General features: G+C 43.7%; 1 protein-coding gene across 2 annotated transcripts in view; it reads right to left on the reverse strand.

The window, feature by feature from the left end:
- ADAM12 (ADAM metallopeptidase domain 12) overlaps positions 1 to 26,186 on the reverse strand; it is a 401,034-nt gene that overhangs the window by 363,609 nt on the left and 11,239 nt on the right. The window contains exon 1 of one of the 2 annotated variants that reach the window (XM_069566851.1): positions 7,005 to 7,071. The exons of the other annotated variant lie outside the window; for it this stretch is intronic. The gene's annotated coding sequence lies outside the window, so the exon portion shown is untranslated. Of the gene's footprint in view, positions 1 to 7,004; positions 7,072 to 26,186 lie in introns of those variants that run through there. 2 annotated transcript variants of the gene reach the window in all.

The following is a 26,186-nucleotide window of genomic DNA, read 5'->3' on the forward strand; positions in this document are numbered from 1 at the left end:
AGAAAACAAAAATCCGACCTCTAGCTCTATCTGAATTTCAGACAAATAGCAAATGATTATTTTTTAGTATAAGTATGTCCCATGCAATGGTGGGGACATACTTAGGCTGAAAAACTACTTGATGTTTATCTGAGACTCAAGATTGATTTAAGAGACCCCTATTTCATTTGGCTGCGCTAGATTCAGGCTCCCTTGAATAGTTTACCAGCCTAAGAGCCAAAAATTTTCAACCAATTATTAGTAACACATTCTGGATTTGAAATTTGAAGTTAACGTGAATATCTGGAACGGAATTATTCTCCCTCCATTCAAGGTGTCTGACAATATTTTCTGTGGCACAGAATGAGACCAAATCACCTAGTGACATATTTTAAAGGAGGAAAGAAGAGTTTAAGCTCATTGGAGAACACACCCCTTAAGTAACTGGATCCTCTTAATCTCCTGGCTTGTCTAACCCAACTGCTAGAAGACAAAGTCTATACACAATAAAGAGTTTCATTCAAGAGTCCACATGACTCTATCCATCACCGAAGCACATGTTTGGCACGGACTGAAAGCCAAAAGCAGTCTAACAAATATTTCAAAACTGAATTTATATCTTTCTAACACATGGTTTATATATGGTTGTAATACCTAGAGAGCTTTGCAGTTCTCAAATAATATCCTGGCTAAAGTACAAATGATGTCTGCCACAGACCACAATATCAGAATTATTTGCTTTTTAAATATGGTTAAAAAAAAAAAAGCTAAGTTTAGGAAGGGGACCACTGCCCAGAGATGCCTGTTTTAGTATGCAATTGTTAGACAAGATTGAGCCGAAATAGGCCCACTAGCAGCCAAATATTTGCATAATTCCTAAAACAAAGAGGATACTGCTCTCAAAAGCTCCAACTTAAGAGTGAAATTATCAAGGGAGGCAACTTGTACTTTAATAAATTCTCAATCTTTATCCTCTAGGAAAATCACCTGAACATGAGGTCTGTAACAACACATATACTAACACGTTTGTTTCTGTTATTCAAAACTAGAAAAAGCTAGCAGCATGCCTCTTTTGTATGCAAGCATGCTCAGGTCGACTGGCCTGTTCTTTCAAGTGATTTTCCCCATAAGACAAATTTCCAGACGAAACCCCCAAATCATTGAAAAATAGATATTTAGCTTTCAGTATCGAAAAGCCTCAGATTTGTAAGCTTTTTTTTTTTTTTTTCCATTCCTCCCCACCCCTTCCCCCCACCATTGGAGACACAGCTCCAGGCTGTTACAGAACAGACATATTTACCACTGCCTGGCCTATGAAATTCTTGTAAATATTTCAATACTTCCCTGTTCCCAAGCAGAAAATGGAAACACTGAAGCAACTCAGAGAAAGCACGGTCCACAGGCTGGCACGGCATTGTAATTCCACGAACTTTTCCAGTGTGTCCTAAAGATTACTTTTTATGAGAAGGGCTGGGGTGGAGAGTAAAGAAATTGTCACATCCATTTTCTGGGGAAATAGTACAATTTATAGTTTGTAATTTGACAGTATCAGCGTAAATCCCAGCCATATGGAGAGAAACTCGCTCCTCCTGAAATTACAAATACACACACACACACACACACACACACACACAATCAGTAGGCAGAATCCTGTAGCGTAAACTTTGAGAAAAGGATGGGGAGGGGTAGGAGGCATATAGGCCTGGAACAATGACAGCATCCTTCACTGTCACCAGTATTCAAGGGAGTGCCTGCCCAGGGCTGGACTCTGCTCACCACTCGGAAGATGCTCTGTAGAGACTTGTGTGTATGAGCATGTGTGGCTCACACATGACAGTCCCGTGCCAGCCACCTCCCACTTTACAGTTTACAACGTGCTTTCCCTACATGCTGTCTCACTCAACCCTACACTCCTGCAGGAGGTTGTATGGTCCTGCAGGAGGTTGTACGGTCCTGCAGGAGGTTGTACGGTCCTGCAGGAGGTTGTACACTCCTGCAGGAGGTTGTACGGTCCTGCAGGAGGTTGTGCGGTCCTGCAGGAGGTTGTAAGGGCCCCATTTGACCCAGGGGGGTGGGGGTGGAGAGGGGGTGGGTGGGCGTGAGCCTTGGAGAAGCCACACGCCTTATCAGAGCTCACACCCCTGGCAGCTGGCAAAGGGTCAGTTCACACACCGGGGCTTCACCTTGACGTGGTCACCTGAGACCCAGACCCACTGTGGTCTGGGGTGTCGGCTGATCCCCAAAGCCCTCCCCCTTTCACCTTCTAGGCTTTCATGTTCATGCTGGCCTCCCATTTGATGGCAACACCACACTGCCACCTCCTCCCCAGTGGGTCCCAATCAGCTGCTTAAGTTAGAGGAAACGGGGCTTGGTGATGGCCAGGCTTTCAAGAGACACCAGGATGAGGCAAAGAGGCACCTGAGACTGTGGCCCTGGGGCCCTAGGTGCCAAGCTCCCCTCTCCTGACACGAAGCTGGCACCCAGCAACCAATGTCCACTGACTTTTCACCTCTGACCCTTGACTTTCCCCTCCAACTTCAGATTTCCTGGGGCCACCTGGACCTCCCAGAGGTGGTCCGATGTGACTGGTTCTCCAACAGCACGGCACTCTGCTGGCCTCGCACAAATAGGTGGGGTCTCCAGTTGGACAGACAGGTCAGTTCTCCGCCTCAATGGATGTCACTTTGCCTGCTTGAAGTCCGGCAACTCCTACCTACCTGGTGGTGGTGATCTACTTGCCAAATCGTGTCAGACTCTTTTGTGACCCCATGGACTACAGGCTGCCAGGCTCCTCTGTCCATAGCATTTCCCAGGCAAGAATACTGGAGTGGGTTGCCATTTCCTCCTCCAGGGGATCTTCCAGACCCAGGGGTCGAACCTGCGACTCCTGCATTTCAGATGGTCTCCTGCATTGCAGGCAGATTCTTCACCGCTGAGCCACCAGGGAATGGCCCAAAGATTCTGCAAGGAGCAACTCCATCCTACCCTGGGCCCTCTGAGTGCCGTGTCTCATCTTCCCGACATGAGCCTGTGCCAGGGAAGGTGGTCATCACCTGGCTGCCTGGGGGCCCCTTGAGAGAGTGTGGGTGTCTTGCTCTCCTCTGCAACCACAGCACCTCGGTCCTTACCAAATGCTAAACAAATGTGCTGAACGAACGTACTAGGGACAGGGAGGAGCTCCAGACGGTGTAAGCTGATGTGCATGAACACACTGCCTGGTTGATGGTCCAGGTCCAGGGTCCAGGAAGAAAGTGCCAAGCTCCCCACTGATGAGACAATGCTCCCATCCGTGCACGGTGTGCCCAGCCAGGCTCCAGTTGGCTTCAGGTGTTATCTACATGTCCCCTGATCCCAGCCTGTAGCCTCCACCTGCCTTGGACCTCACACCCAGGGCTGGACCACGGGCAGCCCTGGAGGGTCACAGGGGGGTTCTGGACCCTTCCTTCCACTCCTGCAACTTGGCCTCCTCCCCTCTACCCAGTTGTGTTAGGATTGCCACTGAAGGAACTCAAGAGTTCCAATCTCAGGACATAACACATATCAGGGGTCCTGGAAGAGTCAGACCCACCAGCGGGCTGTGCGCCAGAAGCAGGCATAGCGTCAGGTCAGCGGGGAGACAAGTCATTCCCTTCTCGGTTTCCTCTAAAGTCTTCTACTGGGGCCAAAGGCTGTTGGGTACAAGGTGTCTCCCACCTCCCTCGCCCCTGCTAACCACCCTTCTCATAGAGGGAGTGGGTCTCCAGCTCAGGGACATCAACAGGCACCATTGCCTGGAATTTAAAAGCAGTGTTTTGTTTTCCTTTGATTGATTTTTTTACACTTATGACAAGTGAAACTAGCCTTCTATTTATAATATGGAAGTACCATTTTCTTCTTGAATAAATTTAAGTAAAATATGTATATTGACTTAAAGGAAAATTTAGGATAAATAAAGAAAAAGAGTATGTAAGTCAACAATAGCACAGGTGATATACAAGAATAAAACAGTCACGGACTTATGGTTGCCAGTGGGGTGGGGGTGGGGGGAGAGATGGATCGGAAGTTTGGGATTAGCAGATGCAAGCTATTATTTTGAGAATGGAAAACAAACAAAATAGAGCACTTGTGTGAGTACGTGCTTAGTCGCTTCAATAATGTCTGACTCTTTGTGGCCCTATGGACTACAGCCTGCCAGGCTCCTCTGTCCATGGGATTCTCCAGGCAAGAACACTGGAGCGGGTTGCCATGCCCTCCTTCAGGGGACCTTCCCACCCAGGAATCGAACCCTTGTCTCCTGAGCCCTCTGCATTGCAGGTGGATTCTTTACCCTCTGAGCCACCTGGGAAGCCTTTCAGCACAGGGAACTATATTCAATATCTTATAATAAATAATGGCAAAGAATATGAAAAAGTATATATATATATATATAAATGAATCACTTTGCTGTACAGCAGAAACTAACACAACATTATAAATCAGCTAAATTCCAATAAAATAAATTTTTAAAATAAATAGGTATGTAGGTAGACAGATAGGTATAAGTAAATAGATAGATAGTCATGGAGAACTTAACACCAAATTGGGAAAGTTGGCAGTGGATGAACCCTTTAGACCATAGCTGGACAGCATGGCTCTGTGTTGAATTATTTAAGGGGCTTGATAAACAAGCAGCCCTTCCCCCAAAACAGCAGAGTTGAGATCCTTATTCAGGGTGGGGTACCAGGTGAGGTGATTGCAATGCAGGCCATCTGGCGGACTAATGGTCCCAGAGACTCTGGCCTTTGAACCAATACTACTGGCCACCAGCCTAAATAGAAGCACAGAGGCTGCTTCTGCTGGGGACACGTCCCTGTTTGGTGATTTCCACCACAATCAAAGCAGGCTACTCTTTACTGCTCCAGAATATCCATCTTTCATCCATGACACATTTGAGCATCTCCTACATACTATATGGGGCTTCCCTGGTGGCTCAGATGGTAAAGAATCTGCCTGCAACGCAGGAGACCTGGGTTTGATCTCTGGGGTGGGAAGATCCCCTGGAGGAGGGCATGGCTACCCGCTCCAGGATTCTTGCCTGAAGAATCCCATGGACAGATGGGCTACAGTGCACGGGGTCACAAACAGTCAAACTGAGTGACTAAGCACGCACGTACATACAGACCACATACAGCTCGTGGGTTCAAAGGGAATCACTCCACACTGCCCTTTCTTACATGGATGCAATGCCTTGGAGGCGGCGGCGTCTGAGACATAAACTCTGGCACCAAGAAGCTCACAGCATCATGAAGCCATTATTTAATTTGCCAGCCTTTATCAAGCACCTGCCCTGTCTTGGGGTCAAGAGGCATAGGTCACTTGCCCAGTTCTGAAAGATTTCACTGTGTAACTAGGGAAGACAATGGTGTCAGACAAAGGCAATAGAGCCACCGAGGTGAATGCCCACCCCAACCTGGGCAAAGGAGCCAGTGGTGGAGGTGGGAGGTCAGCACTGTGGGCAGGAGGCTTCCGAGGGACAGAGGGTAGCCGGCAGCAAGGGGGTGCTGCAGGACAGCAGTCAGGACAGAGAAAGCCACATGCATAAACAGACAGATGGCGAGAAAACGTAGCAGACACTGGGGTTACACGAGTTTGTCATTTTTTCCATTTGATTTGCAGAGAATCTCAACCTGTTTATTAAAGAGCTGAGTTACATGAGGGGCTCTGGTTACAGAAAAAGCAAATAAGAGATTTATGACTCTTCTAATGCTACCCACTGTTTGTGAGTAGACAAAGCTAATGCAATCCAGGTCTAGCCTGGCCCTGCTCATGTATGTTTGGGAAGATTTCAGAAGGAAACTTCCAGAGTCCCTGAGAAGAAGGGGAAACTGCCTTCTGTAACCGATTGACAGCTCTGGCACAAACAGCAAACCATAGGCTTCCAGTGGCCCTGACTTGTGGAAACCCATTCCCCGAGGATAATACCCCTTCCCAGGTCTACAAGATCATGTCTTAACCCTGGCCAGGGAATCATGTTTATGGCAACCTCCACGTGCCAAAGGTAACGCCAAAGGCAGGCAGCCATTTGAATTAGAGGATAGAGTTTATAAATATTTCTCCAAAGAAAACATACAGGTGGCCAGTAGTACAGGAAAAGAAGCTCAACGTGGCTAATTATTAGAAACGCAAATCAAAACTACAATGACATATTATTTCACAGCAGTCAGAACAGCCATCCTCAAAAAATCTACAAACAATGAATGCTGGAGAGGATGCGGAGGAAAGGGGGCCTTCCCACACTGTTGGTGGGGATGCAGAGTGGGGCAGCCTCTGTGGAAAACGGTATGGAGGATCCACAGAAAACACCAGATTTACCATGTGACCCTGCAGTCCCACTCCTGGCATATATCTGGAAAAACTAGAATTCAAAAAGACACATGCACCCCCCCATGTTCATAGCAGCACTATTTACAATAGCCAAGACATGAAGGAGACCCCAGTGTCCATCAACAGGTGAATGAGGAAGATGTGGTTGGTATATGTGGTGGAATACTACTTAGCCACGAAAAAGGATGGATGATGTCATTGTAGCAACACGCCGCAACTAGAGCCGATCAAACCAAGTGAAGCAAGTCAGAAAGAGAGAGACAAAACACCATATGATGCCGATCAGATGCAGAATCTAAAATCTGAAGAAATGACCCTATCTGTGAAACGGAAACAGAATCCCAGGCACAGACAGCAGCCTTCTGGTTGCCAAGGGGGAGGGGCGTGGGGAGGATGCAGTGGGGGGCTGGGCTCAGCAGGCGTGAGCTTTTATACAGGATGGATAAACAGCCCTACTGTATAGCACACGGAACTATATTTAATATTCTAAGATAAACCATAATGGTAAAGAAAGTAAACAAAGATGCACATATATGTATAACTGAATTACTCTGCTATACCACAGTAACTGATACAACATTCTAAATCAACTATACTTAATTAAATTTCATGACAGATGCTAAATAACTTTTACACTGATAACGAAACTTTGTTTAAAGGGAAAGATACCTGCATGTATTTACTTAGCTGACTTTCCCTTTGATACTCCCTATCGAGGCCTCCATAAAAGGCTGCTCCTCCACTCCTCTGGCATCCATCTTTGGATAGTCCTTTGACCTTCTCAGCCTTACTGTCCTCATCTGAAAAATGACAGATTTATGGCTTGTTACTCTGGCTTCTTGGAGTTCCGAGGATGCAGTACTGGGGTCCTGGGAGTCACTTTTATTAAAGCAAAAGCCCTAGGAAGTATCCTACGATAATGCTGGTTTATCTATTGCGGCTGGATCCTCGTAAGCCTTGACTTTCACATAACTAAATAACTTCCTCCGCTGTTCTGGGAGGAAGGACAAGCGAGGACTCAGAAGTAACTACACATGGTACCCGGGAGGCAGTAGATGCTTGATGAACTTTTACGAAGGGAAGGATGAGAAAGGCTGGCAACCAGACGACTGGGCGAGTTTCTTCCACTTTCTGAATTCCTATAATGCTTTACATTCCGTATACCTTACTGGCAATTATACTTGCAAGTGACATTTAAATGCGACTAAAATTTTCATTGTTAATTTTTTGAAGAGCAGGGTGTAAACGGAAAAACCATGTTTAATGCTGAGAACAAAAATGGGTTGGCTATTTGAAATGAAAGCTCTGTGGACATAGTCTTTGGAGAGAAAAAAGTATTCATGAATATCTAACTCTTCCAATGTATCCATTTGCAAAGTGAATCCCTTGGAATTGACCAGGGCAGGATTTCAGATAAACACTACCAAGAAGATTTTTTCTTTTCTAAAGGAATACTCAAAAGAGAGATGATCAATAGAATTCTAAATCTAGACCCATTTTTTTTTCTGGAGTGACGGCAAAATAAGGAGATGGAGGTTTTTCACATATTTATGTTAAAATTTGCATCAGGCTTGGGATTTAGTAGTTCACAGAGAATCTGTCCTGCAAGAGATTTATGCCAATCTTCAAAACAGCAATTCTCCACAGAAAAAGGAAACACAATGTAAAGGCAGAAAAATGTTTAAAATTCAGCCTAAAGAATGGTGGTAATGGTGGTTCAGTCACTCAACCGTCCGACTCTTGCGACCCCATGGACTGTAGCCTGCAAGTCTCCTCTGTTCTTGGGATCTCCTAGCCAAGAATACTGGAGTGGGCTGCCATTTCCATCTCCAGGGAATCTTCCTAGCCCAGGGATGGAACCCTGGTCTCCTGCATTGCAAGCAGGTTCTTTACTGACTGAGCCACCAGGGAGGCCCATCTAGAGAATGCTACACATCAAAATACATGAGAAAAGAACTGAAAATTTACTACCAGGAAAGGTACAATTTTAAATGCTTTTATGACCAAGAGATAAGAATGTAAATGAACTAAGCATTAAACTACGAAAAAAAAAATGAAAATTAAGAGGAAGCAGTTAGAAATAAAAGCAGATATTATTAAAGCCATAAATAAAAGCAGCAGATTTGATTAATAAATTCAAGACATAATTCTTCTGATAGACCAAATATCTATCCAAAACTCCAAGTTGAAACAAAGAGAAAGATAAAATGTAAGTGGGTATAATTATAGGTGTGTGCCTGTGTGCTAAGTCACTTCAGTCGTGTCCCTCTCTTTGTGACCCTATGGACTGTAGCCAGCCAGGCTCCTCTGTCCATGGGATTCAAGCAGGAATCCTGAAATGGGCTGCCATGCCCTCCTCCAGGATAATTATAAGTACAAAATTTAAATTGCAATCAAATATTGTACACTGCTAAGTCACTTCAGTCATGTCCGACTCCGTGCAACCCCATAGACGGCAGCCCACCAGGCTCCTCCATCCCTGGGATTCTCCAGGCAAGAACACTGGAGTGGGTTGCCATTTCCTTCTCCAATGCATGAAAGTGAAAAGTGAACGTGAAGTCGCTCAGTCATGTCCGACTCTTAGCGACCCCATGGACTGCAGCCTACCAGGCTCCTCCATCCATGGGATTTTCCAGGCAAGAGTACTGGAGTAGGGTGCCATTGCCTTCTCCAGTATTGTACACTATTTATACTAATAAACTTAAAAACATGGATAAAATAAAGATTTTCTAAGAAAAGTTAAGTTAAAAAACTGGCTCAATAAGAAATGGCAACACCAACAACTATGTAAAATGTTAAAGAATCTTTAAGAGATGTATGTTTCCATACAGATGCTGGACCCAAGGGAGAGCCTTTAAAGCCCCCAAAGACAGATTATTTTGATACTATCTTTACAGCTTCCCAAGAAACACACATGTGCATACATAGACGGGACAGAGAAGACTTTAGGACTAGGGCTGGTTCCTAGAATGGCCCATTTACTTCACTAATCCTCTGTCTGTGCCCGAAGGACCTTGCAGCTTTGGGGCTAGGATACGACTTTGCCCATTTCCCCATTCCTTGATTCTGGGTTTGACTACTTGACACAAAAGAAATGTTGGCAGGTGGGACCCCAGCAGAGGCCTGAAATGAGCGTTCACATTAAGGCTCATTCCATCTTGTTCCTCCACCTTCCAGTGAGAAGGAATCTGGGTTTGCCTACTGGAGGGAAGGGACTGACCTGTGGAGTAAAGCCTGATCACCCTGTGGACGGAGGACCCACAAACACATCAGAGAGCTTTGTAGAGACCAGAACTGCTCAATGTCTACTCCTGACTTGCAGATTCATGAGCCAAAGAAATCTTTTATTGTTTGAAGCCACTGACTTTGGGGCAGTTTATTAAGCAGTAAGTGCCAATATACAACTGATATAAAACCACTTTGCCTACTTAATAGAGATGTGAAAAATCTTAGTTAGAACATAAGGAAATCAAATTCAGCAGCATGTTAAAAATATGACGCACCTTGACAGAGTTGGATATGTCCCCCAAATGTAAGGATATTGGAAAATCCATCAACAAATAATTATAGCAATAAGTCAATGAGTATCTCTATCAATAGATCAAAGGGTTAAAAGGAGGGATGGAGGAAGATGTGGTGCCTCATTAAGTGTCTAAAAGGCAGTTAATAAATGCAATATCCAATGCTGATGTTTAAAAAAATTCCTACTTGAAAACCAGAAATAGAGTTTTCCTTAAAATAATGAGCTTGTATCTTAAATCTACAGTCAATATCATAATGATAAAACATGAGGGGCCTTCACATTAAAGACTGAAACACAGGAGGTATTCCTGCTATTTGCACAAGTTTTTAAAACTATTTTTTTGAGATTGCAATAAAGCAATAAAAAAGAACTCAGAGAAATAAATGTTAGAAAAGAGAAACCATTTATAGATGATATGATTCGTTACCTAAGAAATGTGAGAAAATCAATTGAACATCTACTAAAGCCAGCCAGACACTTTAATAAACACATTAATCTGCAAATTTATATATATATATATATCAAGACAAGACAATGTCATTACTAAAATAAAATTGAAAACTAGACCCCATTTACAGTGACAAGAGAAGAAAAAAAACTAAGGAGAACATCTGAAAATGCTAAGTAAGAATTGGACGATAATGCTGTTCATCCAAAATGTTGGCTCACAGCAGAGCAGTGCCATAATATGTAGAAAGCTCTTAATAAGTCAGTAAGAGAACACAAATAGCTCAACAACAAAGTGGCCAAAGGATATGAACTGACAATCCAAGAAAAATCACAATTAGTGGATAAATATATGGGGGGGTGGATTCAACTGCATTAGTAAGTATTTAAACACAGTTTCCTGCCCCCAGCTTCTCCACTGACCCATCCTTGTTTCTGTGTGCATGAACTTCTATCATATGAACACTCCTCACCCTCACTCCCAGCTCCTTCAGAGATGGAAAAGTGAGTATATTTATGATGGAAGAGACTGGGAAGAGAAACTGGGTTTCATGGCTCCATTTATGGGTTCTCCCTCCCTTCTTGAATCTGTCTATAGCACATTCATCCTGGTCTACTCTCTGCCGTACGTTAAGGGGAGCAGCTCTGTAAGGGAAGACCTGACCCTGGCCAGTGCGACAGATGACTCTCAGATCTGGAAGTGGCAGCAGGTCCTCTGGGCCACAGACCAAAACCAAGTCCTCCTATCAGCAATAATAGACAGCTTGATCTGTAACATTCAGCTTCGTGAATAGTCAGTGAGCTCTGAATCTTAGAGAGGGGGAGTGGCATTGCTTATTAGACCCCTAGTTGCTTTGTGTTGCTTTGGAGTCACTGTGACTCAATGGACTGTGGCACGCCAGGCTTTCCCGTCCTTCACCATCTCCTGGATTTGCTCAAACTCATGTTCGCTGAGTCGATGATGCATCCAATCATCTCATCCTCTGTCTTTCCCTTCTCCTCCTGCCTTCAATCTTTCCCAGCATCAGGGTCTTTTTCAATGAGTCAGCTCTTTGCATCAGGTAGCCAAAGGATTGGAGCTTCAGCTACCAACAGTAAACTTAAAATGTGAATTAAACTATTTTAACTTAGAGAACTGGCAAAGAAAATGTGATGATAACTGACAACCATCATCCACTAGCTTGGTAATAAAGAGGCTTCAGAAAGGATGGTCATAAATGAGGACCGCCTTCTGGAAGGCAAAGTAACACCCAACACACATTTCAGAAGGTACTTACTCCTCTGTTCATCTGCAACTGTAATGCACTCTTGTTCACATTTATCGTGATTTCTTTCTGGACTCTAACATTTATATGGAAAATAAGTGAGGCACATAGAAAACTGCTAAAATAATTGTATAAGGGGTTTCGATCTGCCGGATATTAGCAATATCAAGCAGCGTACTTAAGTGTGCAGCACCGGTATATGATAGACAGATCAATAGAAATAAATGAAAGGGAGGAAATTGAAAACTTAGTGTATGACCGAGTAGCACTTCAAATCAATTAAAGTAAAATAGTGGTCACAAGTGGGCAGCCATCTGAACAGAAAATGGATTCCCAGTCTCACTCTTTATACCAAAATAAATGCGAGGTGGGTCAATGATTTAGTGTAAGAAAAGCAAAACTGTAAAACTACTGGATGAAAATGTTGGAACCACAGTAACTTCATGCAGCCTTTCTGGGTTTCACAGCAGGATAACTAACGGTAGCAACCCCATGAGACAAGATCTGATATTGTCCAGTAGGACAACAGGCTAAAGATACGCATTCTAATGGGGCTTCCCAGGGGGCTCAGCAGTAGAGAAATGCCTGCCAGTGCAGGAGACTCAGCAGAGGCAGGTTTGATCCCTGGGTCAGAAAGACATGCTAGAGAAGGAAATAGCAACCCACTCCAGCGGGAAATCCCATGGACATAGGAGCCTGGCGGGTTACAGCCCATGGGGTCACAAAGAGCCAGACACTACTGACACGCGCACACACACACATTCTAATCCCTACAGCGGCCACTAAAAAGTGACCATAATCAAATTAGGAAATAAAGCAAAAAGTAATTGAATACTAAAATGACTCCATCAAAAAGAAAACAGGAAAAGAAGCAAAAGGAAAACAAACTGGGCAAATATGAAAGAGCAAGATAATGAACTTAACTCCCCATATGAATAATTAGATTAGATGTAATTGAATTAACTTCCATTTTAAAGAAAGAGACTCTCAAATGGATTAAAATGCAAGGCCAACTATTTACTATCTACAGGAAATGCACTCGAAGCATAAACACAAAGACAGGTTGAAAGTATAAAAACAAATAAAAATAGAAAAAGACACTTTATGCACACGAATGCCTGCACTAAGAGTAAGAAAGCAGAGGTGGCTGTATTAATATGAGTCAAAGCAGACTGACAGAGAAGAATTAGCACCTGCGATCAAGAGGGAATTCCATAGTTATAAACAAGGTCAATTCAAGAAACAGAGCGACAATCCTAGATCTGTACAAAGCTTGTAAGAGTTTCAAAATACATGAAGAAAACTGACAGAATTGAGAGGAGAATTAGATCAATTGCCAATTCTAGTTAAAGGGTATACTCTTTCCTTGTAATTAATAGAAATGGTAAACAAAAAAATCAGTAAGTTCACAGAAGATCTGACAATGAGTGAGTGAAGTCGCTCAGTCGTGTCCGACTCTTTTGCGACCCCGTGGACTGTAGCCCACCAGGCTCCTCCCCCACGGGATTCTCCAAGCAAAAGTACTGGAGTGGGCTGCCATTTCCTTCTCCAGGGGATCTTCCCGACTCAGGGATCAAACCCCAGTCTCCTGCATTCCAGGCAGATGCTTTAACCTCTGAGTCACCAGGGAAGCTCAGATCTGACAATACCAGCCACCAATTTTGCTATTTATAGAACACTATCCCAACCAACAGGCTTCCCTGTTAGCTCAGCTGGTAAAGAATCTGCCTGCAATGCAGGAGACCCCTGTTTGATTCCTGGGTCGGGAAGATCCCCTGGAGGAAGGCATGGCAATCCACCCCAGTATTCTTGCCTGGAGAATCCCATGGACAGAGGAGCCTGGTGGGCTGCCATCTATGAGGTCTCACAGAGTCGGACACGACTGAGCAATTAAGCACAGTATAGCGCCTCAACCAACAGCTACAGAACACACATTCTTTTCAACTGAAAAGTGAAAGTGAAGTCACTCAGTCATGTCCGACCTTTCAACTGCTCACGGACTATTCATCAACATAGACTACAGAGTATAAAACAAGGCTCAAGTGAAAAGATCAAAAGCATACAGACTATATTCTCTGATTACAAGAAAGGGAAATTGAAAAATAAAATTAGAAAGGTATCTTTTAAAATTCTCAAATATGTGGACATTAAATAACGTATTTCTAAATAAACTATGGGTCACATAATTAAGTTACAAGAGAAGCTTATAAATATATTGAGTTGAATGATAATGAAAATACAACCTATAAAAATTATGACATACAACTAAAGATCTGAAGCTAAGCAACTAAAGATGTGTTTACAGGGATGTTTATATTTTCAAATACTTATCTAGGAAAAGGAAAAAAGGCTTTATGTCAATAATCTAAGGGTCCACCACAGAAGAGCAAATCAGAGACAAAGTAGAAGAAAAAAAGTGCCAAAGCACAGAAATAACTGAACTAGAAAACAAAGGGAGTATCTTTGAAACCAACAGTGAGCTGTCCAAAAACGGTGATAAAATTGTTATATTCCTAGCAAGACGAAAGAAAAAGTGAGAGAAACCACGACTCACCAGTTTCATGAATTAAAGAGAAGACATTAGTACAGGTGTGTGCCTTCGTGCTCAGTCGTGCTGACTCTTTGCGACCCCCTGGACTGTAGCCAACCAGGCTCCCCTGTCCATGGGATTTCCCAGGCACGAGTACTGGAGTGGGTTGCCATTTCCTCCTCCAGGTAACATTCCTGACCCAGGGATCAAATTCACGTCTCCTAGGTCCCCTGCATTGGCAGGCAGATTCTTTACCACTGCACCACCTGGGAAGCCCTCGAACATGGGCATTAAAGTGATAATACATGTATAATAAGCCAATAAATCTGTTAACTCAGATGACATAGACATGTCATGTCTATGTTTTGTTGAAAGACACAAATTATGAAAACTGGCACAGAATGAGAAATATCTATATGGCCTTGTATCTGTTAAAGAAACTGAATTCATGATTAATTCCCAACACACACACACACACACACACACACACACACACACACACACACACAGCCTTACCCCTCTCTCTGGGCCCAGACAGCTACACTGATGAATTCTATCAGGCATTTAAGAGAGAAATAATAACATTTTGATGCTAACTCGTTCACAAAATATAGGAGGGAGGAAAACCTCCTAACTCTATTTATGAGGCCAAGATAACCCTGATATCAAAACCAGAGAAGAATAAGAAAAATATTGCAAACCAATATCTCTTATTAACATAGACATGAATCTTTAACAAAATATTAGGAAATTAAACCCAGCCTGCTCTTACATGCTTGCTCTCACTTTCCGCAAATACACACACACACACACACACATAGGAAAAGAATGGGCCTGTTCATCTGTAGACCTAAATAGTCCATATTCCCAGGACTATACCTAAATAGGCCACTCGGTTCTTATTCATAAAAACTTTTCAGCAACATAAATTCCACTTTTCCTTTGATAACCTACTTCAATAGTTCATGAGCTGGGCTTAGTCTGTATCCTATTTATGGAAAGGACTGATGGTAACCACCAAGATAAAGTGTATTATAAAAATAAATAGGGCACAACCTTAAGAAATGTACTGAAGAAAATTACTGTGAGTTTATCAACAATAAACTCTGATGTTCTCAGACATTTGTATATAAAAATGTTTTCCCCAAAGCACTGAAATCAGCCAATGCAGACATAAATAGAAGGATAACCAAGACCAATGTAAGGCAACAATATAAAACAAACTCGTGATTTGCAGCTTAGCCTGATGGGAGGTTTTACGGCTTGTTTTTTTGTTGCTCTTGTAAATGCTGAAGTTGAGTCTGTTTTAGAAAGAGTCATTTAATCCTCCAATTGAATTTTGACTTGTTTGGGTCAAAACCATTTTAAAAGTTGAAAATGAAGGGAAGAGGGATTAAAAAAGAAAAAAAAAAAGGGGGGGGAATATACAGCTTTTATCTTCTAGGTCAGTAGATAGTATTAGGGAAAATCCAAACCCAAGTCAGCACACAGTTATCCTTCCTTCCATCTGGGTGCTTCTCAGTGATATCACAGGAATAAGCTAAAACTGGTGGAGAATTCCTCAGCTCTAATTAAACGATCAGCTCCTGTTTTCTAGCCAATACAAATAATATTCAAAGAAGAGCTTCACGGTATACCCTGGAGCTGTTTCTTTTGGATCACTCATTAGATACTAACTACCTTTCTGTACCAAACAGTAGGACCCCTGGTCTTTTTATTTAAAAGAGATTTTTCCAAATGTGCTCATTCATTACAGGAAAGTTTGTACAAAGGCAAAATATTTCAGTAAATAACTGAGGTTTAGTCAACCACATTTGCTGAAATGAAATAGAAGCACATGAAGCGATGCTTTTCACTCATTGTGCCAATATTTATTGACCAGCTGGGATGTGCTGAGTGATGGGGACAGCAGGGAGGAAGATGGATGTGGTCTCTGTCACCGCGGAGCTTAAATTCTAACCAGGAAGACAAATGGATCCTTTGACAGAGACAGAGCACTTTGAGCATGCTTACTAAGAGGACCTCTCCTCCCCTGGAGTGAGGCAGCAAGGACCAAGAACGTGGTGCCCCTGAAGCAGTGATAATCAAGCTGAGTAGGAGACAGAGCAAATGCTAGAGCTCAACATTCAAAACACTAAGATCATGGCATCTAGTCCCATCACTTCCTGGCAAACAGAAGGGGGAAAACTGGAAGATTTTATTTTATCCAGTGACAAATTTTATTTTCTTGGGCTCCAATATCACTGCAGATGGTGACTGCAGTCATGAAACTAAACGACCCTTGCTCCTTGGAAGAAAAGCTATGACAAATCTCGACAGTGTATTAAAAAGCACAGACATCACTTTGCTGACAAAGCTCCGTCTAGTCAAAGCTATAGTTTTCCAGTAGTCATGTACGGATGCGAGAGCTGGACTATCAAGAAAGCTGAGGGCAGAAGAACAGATGCTTTTGAACTGTGGTGCTGGAGAGGACTCTTGAGAGTCCCTTGGACTGCAGGGAGATCAACCAGTCAATCCTAAAGGAAATCAACTCTGAATATTCATTGGAAGGACTGATGCTGAAGCTCCAATACTTTGGCCACCTGATGCGAAGAGCCGACTCATTTGAAAAATCTCTGATGCTGGGGAAGATGGAGGACAGGAGGAGAAGGGGGTGACAGAGGATAAGATGGTTTTTGGATGGCATCACCGACTCAATGGACAAGAGTTTGAGCAAACTCCAGGAGATGGTGAAGGACAGGGAAGCCTGGCGTGCTGCAGTCCATGGGGTTGCAAAGAGTCGGACATGACTTCGTGACCAAGGAACAACAAGGGAGGGAAAGAACTGTCAGGCAGAGACAAAGAATCACTGCAGCACTAAAGGACCCACAACAGTTCAACAATTAACAATCAAAAAGGCAGAGACACACGGCCACCTTACTAAGAGGATGCCGCTACCAATTCCAGCACTTGTACATAGTAAGTGTACAAGCTCTGCAAACTGAAGCTTCCCCTGTCAGAGTCATACCTGATATTAACAATACTCATAATCCACATAACTCATGGTGGTGGACAGACTGTTCAGATGGTTCTGAATGAGCATCTGAGATTCAGACCTGTGTATAGTCTCCTCCCTGAGAGAGAGGCTGGTTGGGTGGCTGGCTTCTTCCCAGTGGAATATGGCAATAACGTCCACGATGAGGTTACAAAGACGTGACTTTTTTCTTTCTGATTGACATGCTCTATGACCTTCTCCGCTTGCTCTGATGAAGCTGTAGTGTTGGAGGGGCAAATTGTTAGGGACATGAGAAAGGCCTCCAGCCAATGGTCAGCTAGGAGCCGAGACCCCGGTCAACAGCCCTCCAGGAACTGAATTCTGCCAACAGGCACGTGAGCTTGAGAGCAGATGCTTTCCCACGCAACAATCAGACGAGCCTGGACCTGGCTGACCCTGGATGGCAGACTGGAGAGAAGCTGAAGCAATGCTAAGCTCTGCCCACATTCCTGATCCACAAAACGGTGAAATCCTAAACGCCTACAATCTGAAACCGCTAAGTGGCTGCACAGCAATTCATAATGAACACACTCACATGTACGCATTTAGAATTTTCAGATTTTCCGGAGCCATCCCAGAGAAAAGTGATGAGGGTGAGTCTCCTGTTTCATTTGTGAGAAAGAACAGAGGACAGATGTTTAATCATCAAACAGTAAGCTTCCCCTGCAGAGAAAATGTACTTTAGCCAAGTCCACACGCTGCTTTAATGAAGAAACAAAGGGTCAAAGATATTGGACCCTGAAAATCAGTCACTAGTCCTGCCTTTCCTATGACTCCCTGGAAGTCAGGACCCACCCCCAGAAAAGCCCCCGGGTTCTACAAAGTCTCAAACATTGCTCCATTTGGTGCCCTCCTAGAAGGATGAGCTGTTCTGGCCTCAAACCCCGATGTCCCCAAATCAACACAAGATGGGACAGCTGCAACGGGTTGTGAATCTGGAAGGGCACTTGGAAATTCTGGTTGTAGCCCAGGGGCTTATCACGTGGACTCCAAAACCAGTCATCTAGCTTGCTCTTGACTCAGCCTCTCATGAGAAGTGAGGGCTAAAGCAAGACCCAAGTTCTCCGTGCCTTGTCCCCACTTCTGTGAGATGGACATAAAGATGGTGCACACCTCCCAGGGCTGGAGTGAGTCTTTAAAGAGAGAATTGATGGAAAAGGCTTAGCCCAGCACCTGTGGAAGGGAGGTGAGTTGCTGAGTCAGTATGATGGCTGCTACTGGCGTCTGTTGCGTTTCTGTCGTCTTATTTTACAGTCGCTCAGGTATGAAACCCCAGCTGTGCCACTTGCTAATGGTGTGTCTTCGTGCAAGTTTAATTTATATTTTTTTAATTTCAAGTATTTGTTTTTTATTTTACTTTCGGCTGCACTGGGTCTTCCTTGCTCTGTGCAGGCATTCTCTAGCTGTGGCAGGCAGGGGCTACTCTCCAGCTGTGATGCACGGCTTCTCATCGCAGTAGCTTCTCTTGTCGTGGAGCAGACAGGCTCTAGGCATGGGGCTTCAGAAGTTGCAGCTCATGGGCTTAGCTGCCCTGCCGCATGTGGGATCTTCCTGGACCAGATTCCTGTGTCCCCTACATTGGTAGGCACATTCTTAACCACTAGATCACCAGGGAAATCCCAGAGTTAACATCTGAGCTCAGCTTCCCTCTCTGGAAAAGAGAGTGTTTATACACCTACCTCCCAGGTGAAAGGGTAGGAGGGATTGTGAATTCAGGGAAAGCTCTTGAACAGTGCCAGCATACAGAAACCACAAAAGCAAAACTGCCTTGGTGGAATTCCTTGATCCTGTCCTCAAAGTATGAGCAGTTACCGTCGGGAAGTAGGTACCTGTCATTCAGGTACAAAGGTGAAACTGTAATCAGGAACCATGGGTAGCGTCTGATAACGTGATGGGCTAAGACTGAGTGGGTATTCTTGAAAACTGATTGGTTCTCCACAACTCAGGGGAGATGATAGCCAGAACCAAGATTTAAGAAAGAATCGGGAGATAAACAGTCTTGGCAGTGGGGGGAAAATATCTTTCCAGTGACAGTACTTTTTCTATAAATTGGGGGAAATGACACCATTTAGTCTCAATGGAACATTTCTGTCAGATTCTGGAATATTCTACATTTGCCCTGATTGGAACCACAAGGAGGCGGAGCCTCTCATGGCCTGCACTGCTGAAATCACGTACTCTAAGTGGTAATTCACGCAGAAGTTGAGAGCTTACCTCTATGCTTCCCCTGTAAAATGTGAAAGGCCCATTCCTGTTCCTCTAGCAGTTCTTACTAACACCCACCCAGCACCGGGATGAGCATGTTCAGTTTTATCTTCCTCGCGATTCTGCTCATAGCTGTCCTCCCAAACCCCTTTCACTAGAAGGTGGGGGCCGGGAAGATGCCCCTGGCTTGGCTCCCCTTCTCCAGTTCTGATACTTTACCCACTACATGCCCCTTACAATGGAGACGAAGGAACCTAACCCACACTCTGGTTGCTATGACTAAATGATATTTGTAAGAGCTGACATTATTAAGGCAATCTCAACTGCTCCTTGTTAACAAAGAGAGGCCCTAACCCAAGAGCATTAAAGGCAAAGAATGACACACGCGATTTAAGGTGGGAGAAAAAGGTCCAGAAATGTCTGTCTCTGCCAAACCTCTCTTGACCTTTGGGACTAACTTGCAAACCCATCTGCCAAAAGCAGGGAGGGAGGATGGTTCACGGATGTTGGGAAATGTGTGCCTCCCAAGACAGGAGGGCGAACCCTCATCACTGAAGGAATGGAGGGATCGTACGCCCCACAATCCGAAGGGCAGAGTCTAAATTACAAACTGCTTTTCCCCAACATTCCCCTCATTCAATGGTCTCTGCAACCCAGAGAAGTAGGACTATCTCCCTATTCTTCTTTGACAAATAAGGAACCTGAGATTCAGAAAGACTTAGTAGGTTCCTCAAGGTTACACGAGTGACCCTTTGTGATCACCTGGCCAAGCCAGGACTCAGCCAGGCCTCCTCAGTCCAGAATTCTGGCCAGCTCTCGGTGTCCTTACTATAGCACGAGAATATGCTTAATCCACATGGGAGAGACGTCTGGGGAGGAAAGTCAAAGGAACGTCATTATTTGCTGTTATTTATGCCCATGAGAAAAGCAGAAGCTTCTAGGATCCCTTATGCTTTAGACAGTTGTCTTGGCTTTTTTTTTCTTTAGTCTTTTGGTCCCAACTTGTGGCTTGTGGGATCTTTGTTCCCCATCAGGGATCGAACCTGTGACCCCTGCAGTGGCAGCGTGGCATCTTAACCACTGGACCACCAGGGAACTCCCGTGACCTGGCTTTTCAAACTACATCCCAGCCAGTCCCTTGGGCCACCCTTTGGAGTCACTCTCTCACTGGCCTCTGTAACCAAGAGCTTGGCCCTCAGCTGTGTTGAGTGACAAAGGTTGAAAAAGCACTTCAAGCGTGAGGTGAGACAAGAAAAAGAGCGGCTGAAACATGTGTCTGCTTTAGCAGGAAATTTCAGGAGGACCATCCGTCACACCTGAGGAAGACTTTCCCTCCTAAGAAGCTGGAAGCTGAACTTCACGGAGTAGACAGAATCGGACACAGCCAGACTTCTGCGACAAATCAGGCATCTGAGTTTCCTAGATAAATCAGCGGAGTCACCCATCTCCAGGGAGCATGTTCATTCCAAAAGGTACAGAGGTAGAGAGAGGAGGGTTCAATCATCAGCTCAGCCCACCATCCAACTGACTCTCTGTGTTCAAGTTTGAAAGCATGGAACAAGTTCAGCGCACGCTCCTGGAAGGCTCAGATGAATGGAATTCTGTTGACACCTCCGCTGGCAGAGGAGCGGCTTCTGGGATTGTGCGCTGGCCTCACTTCCCAGCTGCTCTCACTTTGCCACAGCCGGGGGGCGATGGGAACAGCTGATGGCTTCACCCCCAGAGCCTGGCTTGGCCCCCTCATCAGCACATCTCGCCCCGGCAGCTGCCAAGGCAAAGACTAACATACCAGCGGGGAAAGCAGCTGACTCTCCTCTCTGCCCGAGTTCTTGGAGGAAGGGGAGCGGGAAAACCAGGCGGGTTCGATTCATCTCCTGTACCCCTGTGGGACCCACTCACTCCGCGTGCCAAGTGGTGAGGGTCCGTGTCCGCTTTCCTCACCATCACATCCTTAGCCCCTGGCACATATCCAGGAGAAGGGCAAGGCCAAGAGACCGACTTGGAGACTCACGGGATCGGTGTTTTGGGGACGTCCAGTTCTGAAGGCACGGTGGTGAACTGAGCTGAAGCAGATAGAAAACCATCCCACTGCAAACACATAAAAATGCTAAATAAAATGTGACATTTTTATAGCACATACATAACTAAACGAGAAAGAAAGGAAAGGAAATTACCAAGATTCATAAATAAAGAAGGAATTCATAGCCAGAGCATTCAGACACTGCCAGTGCCATGGAAATGGAGGAGGCCCAGCAGATACAGGCCTTCAGTCTAGGAGCTGTAATTTTAATGACAGGAGGTATGATCTGGAACATATGAGATGGGAAACTGGAGCTGAGAGGCTTGCAGAAAGCCAGGATTCCGCAAGACTGCCCTTTCCAAGTTCAAGGGGCTAGAAAAACTCCACCAAATGCCCCAGGGAAACTGCAAAGTGGCTATGTTTACCCAAACTGCTGGTGAGAGTTGGGTGGTGTTCTGAGAGAAATCAAAACTCTGAGCCTTCACCACATTGGGTGTGGAAACCAAAATTACAATAAGCAAGGAGTGGAAAATTCCCAAGATGAGAAATGAACATAAAAACTGGGCTCTGATGAGAAAACCCCCTGAAACACCTATCACAAGTAAGACTCTGCTCGACTGGACCTCTTACAATCTGAGGTGCACAGACTCTTGTGGAGGGCATAGTGGTGGAAGGGAAAAACACTGAAAATGAGTTCACAGTTCAAAACAGCAAGGCATTGGAAGAGATAATTTATGATAATACAGGTTCGGCACTCTAAGAACTAGAGAAAATAGAATAATCCAAAAGGGATAATAAAATACGCATCCCAAAGTTGCAAAGATACAGAAGAAAACAAAGACACCATAATGGGAGACAGTAAACAGACATGATTTTTAAAGATCTGTCAGGTTTTTAAAAGAACAAAATCGAGCCTCTATCAATGAAAACTCAAAGGCACTGGAACTCGTAAGTCCATAGGTGGTTTATACAGCACTCTACACGCAGCTTCAGAGAATTATGAAGTGGAATTTAGATTTGGTGACATCACCCAGCATGTAAAGCAGAGTGATGAAGAGAAAGAGACGTTAAAAACAGCATGAGTGAATGACAAGATCCAATCACATATTAAAAAGTTCCAAAGGAGATAAAAGAGAAAATAAAGGCAAGAGAGCAGTTGAAAAGATAACTTTCTATAATTGATTAGATTCAAGAAATACTACAACGGAATACTGTTCAACCATTAAAAAGAATGAAATAAAGCCATTTGCAGCAATATGGTTGGACCTAGAGATTGTCATACTGAGTGAGGTAAGTCAGAGAATAACACATCATATAAGATACCTTACATGTGGAATCTAAACAGAAATGATAGAAATGAATTTATCTACAAATTGGAAACAGACTCACAGACTTAGAGAATGAACTCACGGTCACCATGGGGGAAGGATAAGTGGAAGGGATAGTTAGGGAGTTTGGGATTGACATGTATACACTGCTGTATTTGAAATGGATAACCAACAAGTTCCTGATGTAGGGCACAGGGAACTCTGCGCTATGTTATGTGGCAGTCTAGATGGGAGGGGAATTTGGGGGAGAATAGATACATGTATATGTGTGCCTGAGTCTCTTTGCTGTCCACCTGAAACTATCACAACATTGTTAATCAACTCTACTCCAAAATAAAATGTTCAAAAGTAAAAAAGATTCAAGAAGCACAGCAAGGCTGGAGAGACATAAGGTAAGTCTATTTATTAAAATATGATAATAAAGCCACGAAACCACAAACAAAGGACACCCTGAAGAGCAACCAGAGAAAAAGGCAAGTTTAGTGCAAAAGAACAATCTTGAAACTAAAGACTTGTCAACAGTGACAGCAGAGGCCAGCACACCCCAGGTAAGACCTGCCAAAGGACAGTAACTGTCAACCTAGGATTCTATATACAGATAAGCTAACATTTAAGAAGAGAAAACAAGCACTTTCCAGCAAACAAACACAGGGAATTTGCTATTCATAGACCTTCAACGCAATACGACTCTGATAAGAGGCAAACTGAATCCAGGAGGCAGAAGAGGTTTGAACGAAGAAGGGTAGAGAAATAACTCCAGAAAGAAAGAAGGGACAGAGCCAAAGCAAAAGCAACGGCCAGTTGTGGATGTGACTGATGATGGAAGTAAAGTCCGATGCTGTAAAGAGCAATACAGCATAGGAACCTGGAATGTTAGGTCCATGAATCAAGGCAAATTGGAAGTGGTCAAACAGGAGATGGCAAGAGTGAACACTGGCATTTTAGGAATCAGTGAACTAAAATGGACTGGAATGGGTGAATTTAACTCAGATGACCATTATATCTACTACTGTGGGCAAGAATCCCTTAGAAGAAATGGAGTAGCCATCATGGTCAACAAAAGAGTCCAAAATGCAGTACTTGGATGCAGTCTCAAAAAGGACAGAATGATCTCTGTTCGTTTCCAAGGCAAACCATTCAATATCACAGTAATCCGAAACTATACCCCAACCAGTCATGCTGAAGAAACTGAAGTTGAATGGTTTTATGAAGACCTACAAGATTTTCTAGAACTAACACACAAAAAAGATGTCCTTTTCATCACAGGGGATGGGAATGTAAAAGTAGGAAGTCAAGAGTAACAGGCAAATTTGGCCTTGGAGTACAGAATGAAGCAGGGCAAAGGCTAATAGAGTTTTGCCAAAATAATGCGCTAGTCATAGCAAAAACCCTCTTCCAACAACACAAGAGAAGACTCTACACATGGACATCATCAGATTGATTATATTCTTTGCAGCCAAAGATGGAGAAGCTCTATATAGTCAACAAAAACAAGGCCAGGAGCTGACTGTGGCTCAGATCATGAACTCCTTATTGCCAAATTCAGACTTAAACTGAAGAAAGTAGGGAAAACCACTAGACAATTCAGGTATGACCTAAATCAAATCCATTACAATCATACAGTGGGAGTGACAAATAGATTTAAGGGACTAGATCTGATAGACAGAGTGCCTAATGAACTATGGATGGAGGTTCATGACATTGTATAGGAGGCAGGAATCAAGATCATTCCCAAGAAAAAGAAATGCAAAAAGGCAAAATGGTTGACTGACAAGGCCTTAAAAACAGCTGAGAAAAGACAAGAAGCTAAAAGTAAAAGAAAAATAAAAGGTATACCCATCTGAGTGGAGAGTTCCAAAGAATAGCAAGGAGAGATAAGAAAGCCTTCCTCAGTGATCAGTGCAAAGAAATAGAGGAAAACAACAGAATGGGAAAGACTAGAGATCTCTTCAAGAAAATTAGAGATACCAAGGGAACATTTCTTGCAAAAATGAGCACAATAAAGGACAGAAATGGTATGGACCTAACAGAAGCAGAAGATAGTAAGAAGAGGTAGCAAGAATATACAGAAGAACTATACAAAAAGGTCTTCATGACCCAAATAACCACAATGGTGTGATCACTCACCTAGAGCCAGACATCCTGGAATGCAAAGTCAAATGGGGCTTATGAAGCATCACTATGAACAAATCTAGTGGAGGTGATGGAATTCCAGTTGAGCTATTTCAAATCCTAAAAGATGATGCTGTGAAAGTGCTGCACTCAATATGCCAGCAAATTTGAAAAACTCAGCAGTGGCCACAGAACTGGAAAATGTCAGTTTTCAATCCAATCCCAAAGAAAGGCAATGCCAAAAAATGTTCAAACTACTGCACAATTACACTCATCTCACACGCTAGCAAAATAATGCTCAAAATTCTCCAAGCCAGGCTTCAACAGTATGTGAACCATGAACTTCCAGATGTTCAAACTGTATTTAGAAAAGGCAGAGGAACCAGAGATCAAATTGCCAACATCTGGTGAATCATCAAAACACAAGAGAGTTCCAGAAAAACATCTATTTCTGCTTTATTGACTATGCCAAAGCCTTTCACTGTGTGGATCACAACAAACTGTGGAAAATTCTTCAAGAGATGGGAATACCAGGCCACCTTACCTGCCTCCTGAGAAATCTGAATGCAGGTCAAGAAGCAATAGTTAGAACTGGACATGGAACAACAGACTGGCTCCAAATTGGGAAATGAGTAGGTCAAAGCTGTATACTGTCACCTTGTTTATTTAACTTCTATGCAAAGTACATCATGCAAAATGCCAGGCTGGATGAAGCACAAGCTGGAATCAAGATTGCTGGGAGAAATATCAATAACCTCAGATATGCAGATGATACCACCCTTATGGCAGAAAGTGAAGAAGAATTAAAGAGCCTCTTGATGAAACTGAAAGAAGAGAGTGAAAAAGTAGGCTTAAAACTCAACATTGAGAAAGCAAAGATTATGGCATCTGGTCCCATCACTTCATGGCAAATAAATGAGGAAATAATGGAAACAGTGAGAGACTTTTGGGGGGGGGGCTCCAAAATCACTGCAGACGGTGATTGCAGCCATGGAATTAACAGACGCTTGCCCCTTGGAAGAAAAGCCATGACCAACCTAGACAGCATATTAAAAAGCAGAGACATTACTTTGCCAACAAAGGTCTGTCTAGTCAAAGCTATGGTTTTTCCAATAGTCATGTATGGATGTGAGAGTTGGACTGTGAAGAAAGCTGAGTGCCGAAGAATTGATGCTTTTGAACTGTGGTGTTGGAGAAGACTCTTGAGAGTCCCTTGGACTGCAAGGAGATCAAACCAGTCCATCCTAAAGGAAATCAGTCCTGAATATTCATTGGAAGGACTGATGCTGAAGCTGAAACTCCAATACTTTGGCCACCTGATGTGAAGAACTTACTCACTGAAAAAATCCTGATACTGGGAAAGATAGAAGGCAGGAGGAGAAGGGAATGAGATGGTTGGAT

Source organism: Ovis canadensis, chromosome 22 (assembly GCF_042477335.2).
Source record: "Ovis canadensis isolate MfBH-ARS-UI-01 breed Bighorn chromosome 22, ARS-UI_OviCan_v2, whole genome shotgun sequence".
Lineage (NCBI taxonomy): Eukaryota > Metazoa > Chordata > Mammalia > Artiodactyla > Bovidae > Ovis > Ovis canadensis.